This window comes from Parasteatoda tepidariorum, chromosome 10 (genome assembly GCF_982258835.1).
Source record: "Parasteatoda tepidariorum strain Cologne lab strain chromosome 10, Ptep-v5.0, whole genome shotgun sequence".
Lineage (NCBI taxonomy): Eukaryota > Metazoa > Arthropoda > Arachnida > Araneae > Theridiidae > Parasteatoda > Parasteatoda tepidariorum.
In genome coordinates, this window is record NC_141764.1 from 22,100,958 (window position 1) to 22,118,973 (window position 18,016).

An 18,016-nucleotide genomic window follows, 5' to 3' on the forward strand; every position below is an offset into this window, starting at 1 on the left:
AAGGGAAGAAAAAAAGGAAGAAAAAAATAATAATTCAAATATTAAAATATAAATTTTATAGAATTTGATGAAATAAACATACAAATCCTCTTAGGCCATAATTTTAACAATGATAACTAAATTTTTATCAAGTTTTATGAAATAAATAATAATTAAAAAGTCTTCGAAATAGCGTAAAATTATCAGTAATAAAATTTTACAAATTGGATTATACAGAGATAAAAAATGTCTTTAAAAAGTAATTTATTACAGATTACTAAAATTTGTTCAACATCTGATTAAATAAACAGTTATAGAATTCTTTGAAATGAAACAAATCTTTTCATTTATCACCACAATTTGATAAAATTGATTAAATAAAGACGCATTGAAGTTGGGATTGATTGAATCCTTCAAATTAGATTAAATACAGAATTATAAAAAGTCAAAAAGCCTTTTAATCTTCTATAACGTTACCATTGATTAATGAAAGTGTGGGTAAAAGAATATCAGAATGCAATCATTAAATTCCAAAATTTCTTACATTTTATGACAATTTATTGTTTATGATATTTTACAATCATTTGTTGTTTTCAAAAAATGTTTTTTTTATAAAATGCCATTACACGGATTTGTATTAATGATAACTGAAATTTTATAAAGCTTGAAAAAATAAACAGTTATAAAAAGAATATAAATATATCATTAATTATAAAAAATTTGTCAAATCTAATAAAAAAGCTATTCAATAAGTGTTTAGATTGGTTTCATTGAGCTACCATTGATAATTAAAGTTAGGTCAATTAATATAAAAATAAATAACTGTAAAAAAGAATTTGAGATGGCATTAACGGTAGTTTTGTTACATATTATTTCATCAAATTTTAAACAAATTTAATTTTTCCTTAATAAAATTTAGTATAAAGTCATTTTTCAAATTTATTTGTACAAATGTGACAAATCTCGTTAATTAATGACCTTTTCTGTAACCTTTAAAGACTTCTTACATGTCTTTACTTTATAAGATTCACCAAATTTTGGTAATCAGTTTTAACTTTACTTCATTTCAAAAAATTTTGTCTCTTTTTCTTTTATTTATTTATCGATAAGCAACATTATCGTATTCAATAATATTTTTAGTAGATCAAATTTGAAGAATTTCCGTAATCAGTAGCAAATTTATTGTAGTGCCAATGGCTTTTAAAAAAACTTTTTTTACGAACTTTAGTTTAGAACAGAGCTGTGGAGTACTTAGCTGAAATATTCGATTCCGACTCCGGATTTTTCTGAGAGCTCCTCTCTGATTTGCACTTAAGTAAAATTTCTATCAAATTCTACGGAGGCATTAGTATCATATATAGGAAATAATTAATTTCTAATTATGTATTTCTATTTATTTTTATTTTTTATGTACGATTTAAGTAAAAGGAATTGAAATTATTTTTCGCACTATAACGTGGCAAATGAAAAAATTAATTTGAAAAATATTCTTTGCAAGAAACTGAACTTGCTCCGAACCATTGTCATATCATATTAAATTCATTAGTATGTTTTCTAATTTACATAGTATCCAAAATAAATTTGGTTATGGGATTTATAAGCTAAAATATAACTTTTCAATAATTTATTTATTAAACTCAAGTTTTCAATAATTTCAATGATTCTCTGTATCCTTCAATAGTTTGGCAAAACATTAGCTTAAAAACACTCAAATGCTGCTAGTTAAGTTATTTTAGAAATTTTTTTATAACTGTCGTTGAACAGCCGACCCAATTTTTTGAGTTTATGACTACTAATGCTCAACTCAGTAGTCTTGTAATTTTGAACCCAATCCAGAAGACAAGGGAACACCTAGATAAAATATTGGAAAAAATTTGCCTCCGTGGTGGACTTGAGGGAACTAACCAGCCTTTGCGTTACTTGGAGAGGAAAACCATGAAAACCTCCCAAGGTTAGTCCGACGGAAGGGGGACCACTGAGGATATTTTACGTCAGCACTTTTGTCAGTGTAAGCCGATCGTATCGACCAGCCAAGGCTGGAATTCAAACCTGGTTCACCTCAATGGAAGACGAACTCTCAATCCCCTAAGAAATCACGGCTCGTTAGTTAAATTTGTGATAAGTAATAGTTTAAACTAGTCTCCTTTTAAAAATATCTTGTAATATAAGATAATTGAAATTTGAAGTAGGGAATATGTCTCTATACATAATTAGAATTTTTGGAAATTAAGAATTTATCTTTTAAACTTTCCATGTTATTTAAAATCTTTATTTCGAAATTCCAGTTAATTAAAGAATATTATTTGGAATTTTCAAAAATCATCACTTTTCTAAGTCTGCAGATTGGTAAACAATTTTTTTAAGGACATATATCAAATAGCAATTGAATTAAATTAAAAAATTATATTTCTACTTCCGTCTTCAGTCATATTTTAATTTATTTATTCTAAATAATTTATTTATTCTGATTAATTCATTTAATTCATTCTTCTTCGAACTTGTGATAAATAATATTCAGGTTCTCTGATATTTTTTTTTTAAATCTGAGATATAAAATAATCTGCAGGGCCCTCTGTCATGCTGGAGGATTTCTGTTATGAAGTTTAGTTTAGTTTCGTATGTAGGCTGATTAATTTACAACATATACATCCTGAGAAACCATCGATTTATTATTATTACATTCAATTTGTGTACATCACGATTTTATAATAACAAAATAATAAATTGTAATGTTTGGTGACGAGGACACTACATATTTCATTCTTACATAAACTCATAACACCTTCATTACAACATAAACACTAGAAATTAATGAAAAGAAATGGAAAATGGAAAAATAGCTATTTGATCGTTAATCAAATGTATCTTCTCCCTCCCACGGTAATTATGATACATCATTCAAAGATACAGTAACATGCAGTATTCAAAATAGCTGCTTGATCGTTAATCAAATGTATCTTCTCTCTCCCACGGCAATTATGATGTATCATTCAAAGATACAGTAACATACAGTATTCAAAATAGCTGTTTGATCGTTAATCAAATGTATCTTCTCTCTCCCACGGTAATTATGAAGTATCATTCAAAGATACAGTAACATGTAGTATTCAAAATAGCTGTTTGATTGTTAATCAAATGTATCTTCTCTCTCCCACGGTAATTATGATGCATCATTCAAAGATACAGTAACATACAGTATTCAAGCATACATAGTATATATATATATATATATATATATTTATATATATATATATATATATATATATATATATATATATATATATATATATATATATATATATATATATATATATATATATATATATTGTATATGCATTTCTTTTACACGCTGACAAAATTTCTCATTTCTTTTCTTAGTTGGCAACAAAAAATTCAAACGACAAACGTACGAGCTGTCCTAAACATGAAAGCGTAAACGAATACATTTGCAAATTTCTGAATGGAAATTCTTTTCTTGCGTGATAACGAAAAGCTGAAATAAGCTAAGCTATAAATTGGGATGAATTAAAAAGTTAAAAACGAATAGTTCTTATCAATAAAGTGTTTTAAATCATGTTTTAATTATACTTAACTGTTATTCATTAAAATATGAGAATTAGTCATTCTGTTTTGTTTTTTAAAAGCTTAATTAATGTTTAGTTTCTGCAAGTTTTTCTATTGCAGGTCATTTATTTCAATTTAACTTCTTAATAGTTCAGTCATTTGGAATTATAATATATATATTATTATTGTGTTGGTTTACAATTGTATTTTTAAGAAAGTTGAGAATTTTTAAGAGCAATTGTTTTTGTTTTTAAAAGCTTAATTGTTTTATTTTTGCAAGTTTTTTTTTATTAATATGTCATTTATTTAAATTTTCTATTTCATCATTTTGACTTAGCATGTTTAAATTTTTTAAAGAGGAATTACCTTTAAAAGTTTCAGTAATTGTTTTAAATTCGTTAGATTTTATGCTAGAAGACATTTCAAATGGGCTTAACTTCGCATCGAGCGAAACGAGGATGGTGTGCTAGGTAAGCCATTTTAGATTACATAGCAAATCTTTGGGTGTTGTCTTAGCAAACAGGGGGATAGCCTGGACGGTCCCCGCTGGCCGAAGACTTCCAGTGTAGTAAATCGTGACTGATGCACGTTAAATCTCTCAAATCGCAAAGTCCTCCATGTTCCCATATAAAATCAATACCTCTAGGGGTAGTGATCTAGGAGTTTCCGTGTCTTCTGGATTGGTTCAAAATTACAAGACTACGGAGTTGAACATTAGTAGTCGTAAACCCAAAACTTGGGTCAGCTGTTCAACGACGGATATAAAAAATAAAAACAGGGGGTGGAAGCGTACTAGTACGAAATTATTGTTGAGAACTTGAGTACAATTATAACGTATCTATATAGAAAAATGTTTTGTACGTTTAAAAGCTTTATTAAATGAATCATTATTAAAATTTAAGGATTGTAAATTCTTATGCATTAAGTAAATTATTATGTAAATTATGAAATTATGTGTACCCAGAGAAGAGCACCTAGAAAAACATGTAAAAAAAAAAAAAAAAAAAGACATCAGTACAAAAAACAGCACTTTCACAATTATGTGAATTTGCAACTCTATGCCAGTCAGGTCGTCGAAACTAAATTTGATGCAATTAAATATTTATTCTGATGTAATTAGATATTTTTTTATGAAAACTAATTAGTTTTAAAGAATTTATTTTTGAATTAATCATTGAATCTTTTATCGGGTGGTCTTGTTTTTTTTCCTGTGCTGCTTCTTTTCGAAAGTAAAACGCAAGCACAACAATTCTGTTACACTTTTCAAAAGTAGCGTAATCTGTAACATTTTACGTTGTTAAAAGGGAAAGCTTATTTAACAAATCATGGTCGCCAAAACGAGCGAATATTCTTTATATCTAGTAATCCTCTTCTTTTTCTCTCTTTGATCTTACTCTTCAGTATTACTTTCTCTGTTTTGGCGACCAATTCCCAGCGCATTTTAAAACTTTTGTTACAAGCCATATCGAAGAAACGCGTGGGGAGTGTGTGAAATTAGATTTCGACAGAGAGGGCTTAAAGTGGGTTAGGCGACATGCGGGTTTCATCAAAAGGAAAGAAAGAAAAAAAATACCCGACTTTACAATACTTTTTAAGATACCAAATACTGGTACTTCTGGTAGGATTTATAAAAAAAAATAATCCTAAGACGTGGCGATATAATACGTTTGTTTCTCAGAAATAGGTTTTACTACCTTTATTCACAAATCTGATAGCTTAAAAAAGTCATATACATTTTACAAGATTTAAGTGTTTATTACTATGTAAGTTTGGAGTTTGAGAAAAATATTCGGAATTAAAGAACTTAAATTCGATAGACCAAACGTTCCATTAAGTAATATTATATAAAATATACATATTTATTTTATAACCGTCGTTGAGCGGCCTACCCAATTTTGGGTTTATGATGGCTAATGTTCAACTGAGTAGCCTCGTAATTATGAACAAAATCCAGAAGACAAGGGAACTCCTGGATCAAGTATTGGGGGAAATTTATCTTCGTGGAGGGCAGTTTGGTGAAACCATGGCCAAACCCGCATTTGCTTTACATGGAGAGAAAAAAAACCACAAACTTCCCACGGTTAGCCTGTCGGCAAGGGACTCTAATCCATGATACGTCTGCACAGTACAAACCGGGTACAGAATTCGAATCGGCCAGTCATCTCTTGGATTCGAACCCGGTTCACCTCATTCATCTATCCCCTGAACTTCCACAGCTCGAAAATTTTTTTGACAAAATCAGTACAACTACAAGTAAAAAAATTATTTTTGCCGTTTCTGTATCACCAATTAGTTACTATACTACCGGTAACTAGCCGGTAAACTAATATACCGGTTAACTATACAAAAAAATCTTACTTTTTAATTTTTATATGCTACGTTGAACAGCTGATAATTTTTCAAATTAACCGATGACTTTCTAATCAGTTATTTTGAATGCTGACAAGGGACAAGCATACGGACAAATTTGAATTCGTGGCAAAGTTTTTGATGTAACCTACATTTGCGTTACGTGGAGAGAAAAGCCACGAAAAACTCTCATAATAAACCCACGAGAAGGGGATTCTAACGTAGTTTCCTTTTACCATTTTGAATATTTTATTGAGAACTGTCGTCGGAGTTGTTGTCAGAGTTTTGTGTTAATGTATGAAGTAAATTCAAATGTTCTTTTCGTGACGTTTTTTTTTAAATAACTTTAACTTTTATTAAAAATAATATAATCTCAAAAATTTTTTAATAGTTATACATTTTTTAAGACTTATTCGTTAAAATACATTTTAGAACAAATGGTTTACGTGAATGAAATAATTTTAAAAATATACGTAGTATAAACATATCTGTTGATTAAATAACTTACGTTATATCTAATTAATGAATTTCATATTCCTTTGATATGCGTCTAAACTTGAAAAATTAGCGGTTGGATATTGTCACAATGTGGACAGATTCTGTGCGGATCTACATAAAATGGCTATCACATTATTAGAATTATCTGCCAATGATTTAAAATAAATCGCACATAAAAATCAGAAAACACAAATCCTTGCTTAATATGTATAATACATAAAAAGAAACTCTTTCTTTTTCTTTCCTCTCTGTAAGATAAGAATATTTAAGCATCTCTTTTAATAGTTAATCCAAAATTAATCAAAAATGAAAAGGCGTAAACATTTTTTATTTTATTTTATCGGGTAACAAATAACGAACAGAACAGTAATTTTTATAATTTAAATTAATAAAACTTCATGCAAAACTGCAATAATAATAATAACGAATTGAGTAGATTGGGGGCTTAATTACAAATTCAATCATATCCAGAAATATGCCTCCTCCCAAATAAAATATGGGACTGCAAGCGGTAGTGTCCCAAGGGTATATGACGGGTCAATCAGGGAGTAATACTATAAATTCCAGCCCCTATGGTGTTAGATCTGAGGTCTTAACCCAATCAGAGACCAATAACGAATTCAAGAAGGCGTGGTCAAAGATCAAAGAGGACCCATGACGTCATATGGATAGCTTTTACTCAAGAGAGGCTTTTGTGATGTTGATTGGAGAAGATGTCGGTAGGTGACGCTGTGATCGGAAACAGCCCCAGGTGCAAACTTCGTTAGAATGAGGAGAAAAGGGAAAACTTCAAAGTTTTCGGCGTTAGCGAAAACATTTGCATTGGCGACACATTTGGCATATTATGCATTTTCAGAATAAACTTCAATTGTGTAGCGATTTCAAGTTACAGCCGAAAAAGTTAACAAAAACAACTTAACTTATTTTTATATTTTGTTTATTTATTTCTCGAACTAATTTCTAAATCTTTATTTTATTTTTTCATCATTACGCCCTGCAAATTTTTTCACTCATCTTAGTTATTTCAAATTTTCCGCTTACGATTTTTTAATTCTGAGTGATGCAGTTCTAAATCAGCTTAAAGTATTATTTTCATCATAAAGGAACTATCTATTACAAAAAAATCTATTACAAAAATGAAAAATCAAATCTATTACAAAAATGAAAAATCAAATCTATTACAAAAATAAAAAATAGTTTTTTTTTTAAATTTATTTAAACTTGTTTGTGTCAAATCAATGTCAAAAGTCCATTTCAATAAAAAAAAAAAGTTTAAATTTCATGTTAGCAAATTGAGAACTATATGTATGGGCACAATTTTTATTTCTTCAAGAAATCATTAATATTTCTGATTCCTATATTTTCCCCTTCAATTTATTTAATGAAATGCATACTATTCAGTCGAGTTGCCAAAAGTCTTAAATATTGAGGCAATATTAAATAATTATTTAATTAATAAGAAAAAATCAATCATTTAATTTTCTGCAATTTGAGATGAAGGTAGAACTATATATTTTTTTATGTCGAGATGGAATCTTTAAATTAAGAATTACAATCCGTTAAAAGCGTTTATAAGTCATAAATTTCCTTTAGTTTATTGGTTGAGAAGAAATGTCATACATTTCTTGTGTCGCGCAATAAATTTGACATTGGTACCTTTTAAATCGTATCATATGTGTATTTTTTTTTTTTTTAAGAGAGAAGTGTTTCCTTCCCCTTTTTTAATAAGTAAATTATGTTATTATTTCGCCTTATTTTACATTTTGTGGTATAAGGCAAAATGAACACTAACCCACAGGCCGACTAAATGTTATGCATGGCGATTAAAAATTGTCTGCCAGCCACCATTAGTTACCACTTTTTTCCTCGAAAATATACCCTATGTTCATTTTATTATTTTTTATTAAATAAATTTAGAATTATTGTGAAAATTTTATAAACGTCTGAAAGTAACTTTATTTCAAACTTCCTTCTTAAGATATTTTTCATTTTAAAAATGAACCCTAGAATGCTAACGACATTTTGAGAAAGATTATACTATTATATTTATATTATTTAATCATTGAAAACTTTCAATTTTTATAAAAAGTGGCCGCTGTTGATAGTGTTACAATTGGTTGCTTTCATTTTTTTTTACATTTCATTTCTTTTTATTTTCATCCAACTTTGCTATTTTTACTTTCATTTCTATATTAATTTCTACAACATTTGCAGTTACTACCTTTTATTGATTTGCAACATTTCATTTTGCCGTTACTACTATTTTATAATAATTATTGTTGCTTTGTACTATAACCTTTATTAATAATTATTACTTTTACAGTGTAATTATTATTTTTATTATGTTGTTCTTTAATCATTGACTTTTTCATTATTTACTATTTCTATTTTTTATTGTTTACTATTTCTCATTAATATTTTTTTCTTTCAATTCTTTTGAACCTAAATGTTGCCCATATCGGGACCTAAAGCATTTAAACTTATTATGAAATGAGATAAGATTTTAAGCTTAAAAACGTTCGCCGTAATAGCTAAAAAAGTTTCGCTAAAGACGATTCAAAAGCTAACTACTTGCTTTGAAAATTAGAATAAATTTTAACCTCGAAACAATTCTCAAATATTTTCATTTGAGCCACAGTAGCTCAGGAAGTACAGCGTTCACCTCCAAATGAGGTGTTCCAGGTTCGTATCCCAGCGGTGGTTGGTTGATGCAAACTCTGCTCTCGGTTAGCTCTTACTGTCGAGCTAACAGTGGGAGGTTTTCCTTTCCATGTAATGAAATTTCGGGACAGTTTCAAAAAGTTCTTCACGAAGGCTGGTTTGTCCCGTTGCTTGATCCAGGAGTTTCCTTGTTTTCTGGGTTGGGTTCAAAATAGCAACGAGACTATGGAGTTGAATATTGATGTTCGTAAACTTAAAATTAGGTCGGCTGTTCATCACCGGTTGTAAAATAAAAAAATAAAAAAATATTTTGATTTAGTTTCATTTTTCCCCTATCAAAACAACTAGCTTTTAAAATATTATTTTTATGAATCAGAAGTAATTAAATTGTTTGAAAATATGAACACCAAATAGAAAATTACAGCTTCACAAAACAATTTCAACAAACGAAACAAAAAAAGGGAGAGATGATTCAACGGAATAAAATTTCTCCGGGAATCTTTCCCGATTTCAAAACCAAGCCAATTTATTCGCCAAAGGAAATCTAATCGGCAACCCTTTGATCTTCGTCGCCGGTTATTGGCTTGATGAACAAGATAGCTCTAATGCCATTTAAGGCCCCTGTAGAAAGGTGAGAAAGGGGGGAGGGGAAGGATGTCCCAAAAGTCCCATGAGCCCCGGCACTAAATCCTCTTCGTAAGGCTTTTTGGTCTAATGTCACGTTTCGTTAGGCCCGTTCGGCCTGAAAACCTTTAAAAAGGAAGAAATAAGCACCGAATCCTCTGTGTTATCCCGGAATGTAATGCTATTGTTAGCGATAGGGCCTATATAGAGTTTCATGGGGGAAATTTCTCCTTTTTTATTAGGGGTTGGGGTGTTACATGGTAAACGTGCTCGGCATTTGTGGAGACGGGCTTTTACCATATGAATATCATTGATTTGTATTATATGGATGTAGCCAGCGAAAATATGTTTTGCTTTAAGGTGTATCACATGTCGTATTGTGATTGGTTGACAGCGGCAGTTTTTAGACACTTTAGGATTTTTGTACTCATTGATATTTATGGAGTCGCTGGTTTGAAAGAAACTGCTTCAGTATTCCCTGTGCAAATTGAGTGTGAATTGAAATCAGATAACGTAAAAATACCTCGCATAAATATAAATTGAATTAGGCAATATATACAGTGTCATTTGCAGATGCGAGATTGCTTTATGTAATATCACAAGTATAATGCATATTATTGTATTTATTACTCCATGAAAATTTTCCCAATGTGACCTACGAATCCTTTTTAAACTTTTTATATATAAGGTTTATTTATTTGGTTCGCTTTTGGATTGGTTCATCGTTTCTGACTCTTATTAAAACATGATGGTTTCAAAGCTTTCACTAAAAAGTACTATGACTCAGAGTAGTACTTCACACTGAAATACTGGTGAAAGTACTCGTGGCGGTAAGCCGGAGTACTGGTTTCGCCAGTACTTCGTACTTTCCCACGAAAATATTTCTAAAAATTTTCAGCAAAAAGTTCTGACAGTCAGAGTATCAGAATTTTTAACCGAAGATATTTTTGAAAAATTTCTGATACTCAGGTTGTCAGAATCTTTTATCAAGCATTTTCTCTAAAAAGTTTGGGGATTCAGCCTGCCGCGTGTCAAAAAATCTCTTTCTACCACACCTATGGTCTTTGTGTCAGTATCAATACAGTATTTAGTACATATTAAAGCACTTATTAGCGTAACACCAATCGTACCTATTACCAAAATTAAATGACCATCATTGCCGTCAAAATTAATAGCAATTTTATACGGTAATCATAAGCGAATTTCACTTCTGTTCTTCAATAATTTAGCTGTTGAATACGATTTTTTTTTTTATTTCAATTTATATCCATTACCAAGACTAATTCCAGGTAATTCTCAAAAACAATCATAGTCATAATATATAATTATAATCATACTGTTATATTTTTATAATTATTTTGGCGAACTTATTTGTCTGTACTTATTCCCCAGAGCGTAAAAAATCCCCAAACTATTATTAATACCAGGGGTTACCGAAGCTGTGATAATGAGTACCAATTATACCAATAAAGGTGCTTAATATAGGTACTGTGATAATAGATTTCTTACCGTCCTCCGAAACAGAAAAGTACCCTAATATCACCACTTTATACTACTACACATTCATGGATCGGGTTAGAAGTGGGGATTTGTATATAAACGTTCTGATTTATTTATATAGAGATCAATTATAATGTTAATATAGATTATTGTAATTTAAATATTAAATATTACGTAATTGTCGACCGGCCTGTGTAAGGGTCAACTAACTAGCCTTGCATCAGAAAGGTTCTAGGTTTGAATCCCGGGCAAGATATGGATGTTCTTTTATTCTCTGTACTATCTGTTCTTACTGTGGGAGCAACGTTGACCCACCTACTATGGTGCCCGTGAAAGAGTGGCCAACAAATCTGCCCTTCAAATGCCTGTGTGACGAAAGGTCATTTTCCAGGTGGGCATTAGAAAAAAAAAACATTAATTATGATATAAATGCTAATTATTATAGTAATTTCAATATAAATATTTATTATTATAGTAATTACGCTACAAATATTAATTACTATAGCAATCATAATATAAATATTTTTTTGTAAATTATTAGAATTATAAAATAAATGTTTTTATAATGAATTTTAATAACAATATAAATATCAAAGCAATAAAAAATATTTATAATATATTTAAGCAAATTATGATATATTAAAGTATAAAAATATATTTAAGCAAATTTTTTTTTATTCGGAAGCTCACAAGCCAAAATCGTAGACTCATAAAATGTATGGAGAAAAAAAAATCGTCAATTTTAATCTCCAAATATTTGGAATAATCCTACTTAAGAATAAGCTATGAAACAATTCAGCAAGTCTTGCATCCAAAACATGATTCCAAAACGCATTCTTTCTTCTTACAAAAAGTAATATTCTCATTTTTGAAAAGCAAGTGGCATATCCATTCATTTTTTGTCGTCCGCTATCGATATAAAAATTTCACAGATATCCTCCCCCGCAACCTCTTTCTACTTCAATAACTTCAATATGGGTTTTCTTCACAATACCTCCGCTATCTCATCTTCTTGGCGAGACATAGTTTCTGACGCGTGCATGAATATGTGAAATATGAATCTTGAATCTCATTCGTCTTTTATGAATATTCAAGACTGTTTACTTTAGTGTTAGAATTACAGCCTTGCAAATGACCAAGGGTATCGAAAAGTAGCCATGGCATTAAATTTTATGATGAAATATCGCCAAGGTCCGGCGAATCTATTAATAATTCTATCCCTTGAGAACATACTTTAAATTTTCTATGTAGAATATTCTATACTTTCGGTAGGACATTTTTTTAAAAAAAATGTCCAAGTTGCATAAAATGGAACGTGCAAATACTAGTTTATGTAAATCAGTGAAGAATTTTTTTATTTATTTATTTATTCTGAAACTTGTGGATACGCCTTTTTATCTTGGCGACATAAATTTCTTAAAGTAAAATATGACACTATGAAAACAGAAGGTGTTGTTAATATTAAAAGGAATTATATTTCATACTTTCAATATTCATGAAAGGCTGGGATAGCCTGGTTGGTAGGGCACTGGGCCCATGTCCAAGAGTTCGTGGGTTCGACTCCCCGTGTAGTAAATGGTGACTGATGCACGTTAAATCTGTCGAGTCGCAAAGTCCTCCATGTTCCCACAGCAAATCAATAACCCTTGGGGTACTGATCCAGGAGTTTCTTTGTCTTCTAGATTGGGTTCAAAATTAAAAGACTACGGAGTTGAACATTAGTAGTCGTAAACCCATAAAATTGGGTCGGCTGTTCAACGACGGTTATAAAATATAAAAAAGATATTCATGAAAGATCCATGATGATTCAGGGGATAGAGCGTTAGCCTTCCGATAAGGTGAATCGGGTTCATATCCCAGCGATGGCTGATCGATACGATTTTAGCATCCGGCTTGCACCAACCGCAGTGCTGACGTAAAATATCCTCAGTGGTAGACGGATCATAATTAAAGTCTTCTTGTCGTTAATCTAATCGTGGGAGCTTATCGTGGTTTTCCTCTCCCTGTAACGCAAACGCTGGTAAGTTTCATCAAAAAGTCCTCCACGGAGGCAAATTTTTCCCTATATTTGATCCAGGAGCTCTTTTTCTTCTGGATTGGGTTCAAAATTACAAGACTACGGAGTTGAACATTAATAGTCCTAAACCCATAAAATTGGGCCGGCTGTTCAACGACGGTTATAAAATAAAAGTAAAATATTCTCGAAACTTGAATAGTAAAAGTCTTCACAAATTGAAGCTCAAATTTTAATTGATTCCTCAAGAAATGTTGGTTTGTTTTAAAATGTTGAAGTATTGCCAAATTCTGCATTCAGATTTCTGATAAAAAAAAATAAAAATTTAAAAAAGCATTTTTTAATTTGATACAATTTGCGAAAACTTCTTAGAACAAATTGGGTTTTACAATTTGTCCCTATAAAGATTTGGATTGCTGTTGGATTAGTAAACTAAATTACTAGGTATAATCGGGTTCATATCCCAGCGATGGCTGATCGATACGATTTTAGCATCCGGCTTGCACCAACCGCAGTGCTGACGTAAAATATCCTCAGTGGTAGACGGATCATAATTAAAGTCTTCTTGTCGTTAATCTAATCGTGGGAGCTTATCGTGGTTTTCCTCTCCCTGTAACGCAAACGCTGGTAAGTTTCATCAAAAAGTCCTCCACGGAGGCAAATTTTTCCCTATATTTGATCCAGGAGCTCTTTTTCTTCTGGATTGGGTTCAAAATTACAAGACTACGGAGTTGAACATTAATAGTCCTAAACCCATAAAATTGGGCCGGCTGTTCAACGACGGTTATAAAATAAAAGTAAAATATTCTCGAAACTTGAATAGTAAAAGTCTTCACAAATTGAAGCTCAAATTTTAATTGATTCCTCAAGAAATGTTGGTTTGTTTTAAAATGTTGAAGTATTGCCAAATTCTGCATTCAGATTTCTGATAAAAAAAAATAAAAATTTAAAAAAGCATTTTTTAATTTGATACAATTTGCGAAAACTTCTTAGAACAAATTGGGTTTTACAATTTGTCCCTATAAAGATTTGGATTGCTGTTGGATTAGTAAACTAAATTACTAGGTGTGTCTTAAAATATATTTAAAAAGAGCTTCAAAACTGTATGTTAGAAACAAGATTATGAAAAAAATATATCTTTCGCTAGTTAAAATAAAGAACCTAAAATCTAATCCAATTTTAAACAATTTAAATTTCAAAAGTTAAATTTTAAAAATTTCGTAGGTTTGAGCTAAAAGTTTTCTTTAGAGAATTAGAAGAGGGGAATTTTGGAATCTGAAGAACAAAAAATTTTCAGTTGCATCAGATCCAATTGAGAATATTTCTATCAACAATATCAAAATGCAAAAAAAAAAAAAAAAAAATATGGTTGATGCAATTTACAAATAAGTATATCTCGTTTATTTATTTTTTCTTTTTACCTGTTTTTATGCCCTCGTACTCTTTTTTGTGACAGACATATTTTCTAGCATTGGTTGATTTTGCAATTTTTATTACATCTAATAGTATTATTTTTCTTCATGAGATTAGCTCAGTATAGCAGTTTGTGGTTGATGTGAAATTAAACTGTACACTAAATCAATCATCCAACCAAAAAATTTTGATACAAAAACTAAGTGATTGACAAAAAAATATTAGCAACAAAATATTCTGAAATCTGACATTTGTAAAAAAAAAAAAAAAAAATGCTATTTCTCATCAAAAAATAAAAGAAACAAATTCTTCTTCTGATTAATGTCATTAGAAACAAGAAAGAAAACGAAATTGTGGTTGATGTATAGATACAATGTTAAGTGACTTCCGTTCGCTACATCGTCCAACAAAAGATTCAGCGCAATCGGAAACTTCGAACTGATTTATGTGTCTTGTATAAAATATTGGCCTTTTCTATTGAACGATATCGTTGCACTTATGGCCAACATTTCTCATCTGAATCACTTGTCTTTCTTACAGCTGTCACCTCTCATCGCCATTTTCGATGGCGAAAGAAAATTCATGATTGTTTTTCTAAATATATTTGTTTTCCGTTAGCCTGTGTACTCGCTCGCAAATAAAAGTGTACTTTTGATCTAATATACAGATTTTCACGTAATACAATTAAATTTAAATGGTTAAAGAACCTGATATCTTAAATATGCTTTATAATTATCCAGACGATATTTTTGAAATCAGACGCAAAAATTTTATTTTTCTGAATTAACATATTTTTTGAACTGATTTAGATTCTTCGCCCTCAAAATATCAGGAGTCACTGAAATCTTATCAATAGTTAGGTTAAGAGTGCTGTCGAAAATTTAAATTCCTTGATAATAATTTCATTTTTGAGGTATTTCTTTATATCTATGGAACAAATAAATATGGAAATGCGTATTTCTTCATATCTATGGAGCAAATTAAATCATTCGGAAATTTTTGTACACGATGGCATTTTCTAAATGGATTTGAAGGTGTACAAATTTATATACCATTTTAAATTACCAAGTATCAAATAACAAGATCTTTTGAAAGGATTCGGTCAATTAGTTTTTGAAGAAAAAAAAAAGTAAAAATACGATTTCTTTGAGAAGACGAATTAAGCAAGAGGTAAAATTAACATTTTTACAACTTTTTTTTCTTCCCAATAACTAATGACAGCTCTCCTGTCATAACAATTGAGAACTTATCTTTAACTCTTGTTATATTTTGAGGGTCAAAAAAATTGAATTCCGTCAAAAAAAAAAAAAAAAATTATTTTGAGAAAGTATCTTTTCGAGCATGATTTCATAACTTAAATTATCGTATTCGCAAAATAAACTACTGAAACTCAGTCCAGTAGAAAATCCGATCATCAGATCAAAAGTTGTTAAGGAAGCTCTCCTTGAATTATAGTTGATTTTATTTAATAATTTAAATACTTGTTTTTTCATTTATTTTGTTGGCACAAAACGCCATTTTATTTACGAAAGTGATTCCCAAAAATATTAAAAGCTTCTGTGAAAATAAAACATTCTTATTTAATAATTAATATTTTTACAGTAGTCTTCGATAAATGTAATCATTTCAGAACACAATGATTTTGATAACATTAACCGATTGATTACAATAAACGAGTCGCAAAATTAGATACGTTTGCTGCATAATTTAAACATCTCATACTAATTTTGAAAATTATCCAACATAAAATAAAATTAAAGCTGTATTTCGAAGGCTCCGTCGTAGCATGAACGGATGCTTTTTGGCGAATAATATGCTGCTTTTATAACTGCTGTGAGTTTGCAATTGTTACCCATGACTGTTAGATCAACTTTAGCCTATCTTAAACCAGCGCGGTCTACGCATATTTTGAAAATTGAGCAAAAAGTCAATTTGGAGAAAAGCTACACTTTTGTGAAAATGAAAACCGTTTGTGGTCAAGTTTTTCAATATTTAAAAATTTACTCCACTGCTGCATTACTTGGGATCATAAAAAATTGCAAAAACTGAGAATAAGGCAGTGGTTTTCATCTAGGTGGGAAAATGTCGCCAGGCGGTGTTAAAAAGTGTTTAATAACTTTTAAAATATTTAAATTATTTGTCGGCTCAAAAGCCCAGATAGTTCTTAATGGCAAGATTATATCGATAGTTTAAAATCATCGCATTGCTTCAAGTGTAAGGCATTTAAATAATGTTTTTTTTATTTTCCTTAGCGACATAGCTTCGAAAAACAGTGTTAAGTGTCTGTTCGAGCTGTGGTTTTAAAAATAATTAGTTACGCGTTTACGTTAAGACAAAGTTTCGAAATTTATGTTTTTAAGAATAAACTATATTCTGCGTTAAAAACAGTTAGTCATTTAAGTTTGGACTAGGGTATAAATTTATGTTCTCAGAAATCAGCATTAAAAAAATGATTAGTTACGTATTTATGTTAAGAAAATATTTTAAAATATATACTTTTATGAAGAAATTATTCAGCAGTTTAAAAAAAATATTTATTTACGTTCAAACTGAATTTTAATACTTATTACGTTTTTATAAGCAAATTTTCAGTTTAAAAAAATAATTAGTTATTTGTGATACGACTTGGTTTTAAAAGTATGTATTCAACAACAAATTTTGTGGTAAATACAGCTCGAAGAAAAGAATATTGTTAAATTATATAAGAGAATAATTTTATGATTAAATAGTTTTATAAAATTAAATTACTCAGTTTAAAATAATTCTTCTTTAATCATGTTATGTAATGTATTATTAAAAAAAATATATCTAAAAAATATTTTTTTAATGAAGTTTAAAATATTTCTACTGTAACTATAAAAAGAATCATGACACCCATTTTTACTTATTTGCATCATAAATAATAATTCAACCTAAAAAATAAAATAAAATATTCTAAAGATAACCAAAATTCTCTTGATTTTAATGGCTTTGGCGCAAGCGTAATATTTTCACTCATTTCACACAAAATGTGTAAAAAAATAACAGACGATAACACCGTGCCTCATTTATAAATGTCAAACAGACAACTACACTTTGTGGAAAATCCTATTTAAATTACATTTACTCCCTTCAATAAAAGGAGGGGAAAAAATGGCGTCATTGTTACAATAAAAATGTATTCTCTCTCAAGAATTCTTATCAGACTTAAACTTCAACGCAATCCAATATTGCAATATTTTCAAGATTTCTATCAAAGCAAATTTATCTTCCTTAATTCATCTATCAATAAATGTTTTATATTTTTTAGAATACTTTTATATAGTAAGAAAATCTGCTTTCGAGGCTATAGAATGGCAGTGTTTCATCAATGTCAGTTGCGTTTCGGAATAAAGTTTTTCTGTTGTGTATCAAAAAGGAGATTTTACACCGGGA

The 18,016-nt window shown here is 29.7% G+C and overlaps 1 protein-coding gene across 1 annotated transcript in view; it reads left to right on the forward strand.

Moving 5' to 3' along the window:
* LOC110283308 (uncharacterized) overlaps positions 1 to 18,016 on the forward strand; it is a 408,935-nt gene that overhangs the window by 108,547 nt on the left and 282,372 nt on the right. The gene's annotated exons all lie outside the window — the stretch shown is intronic.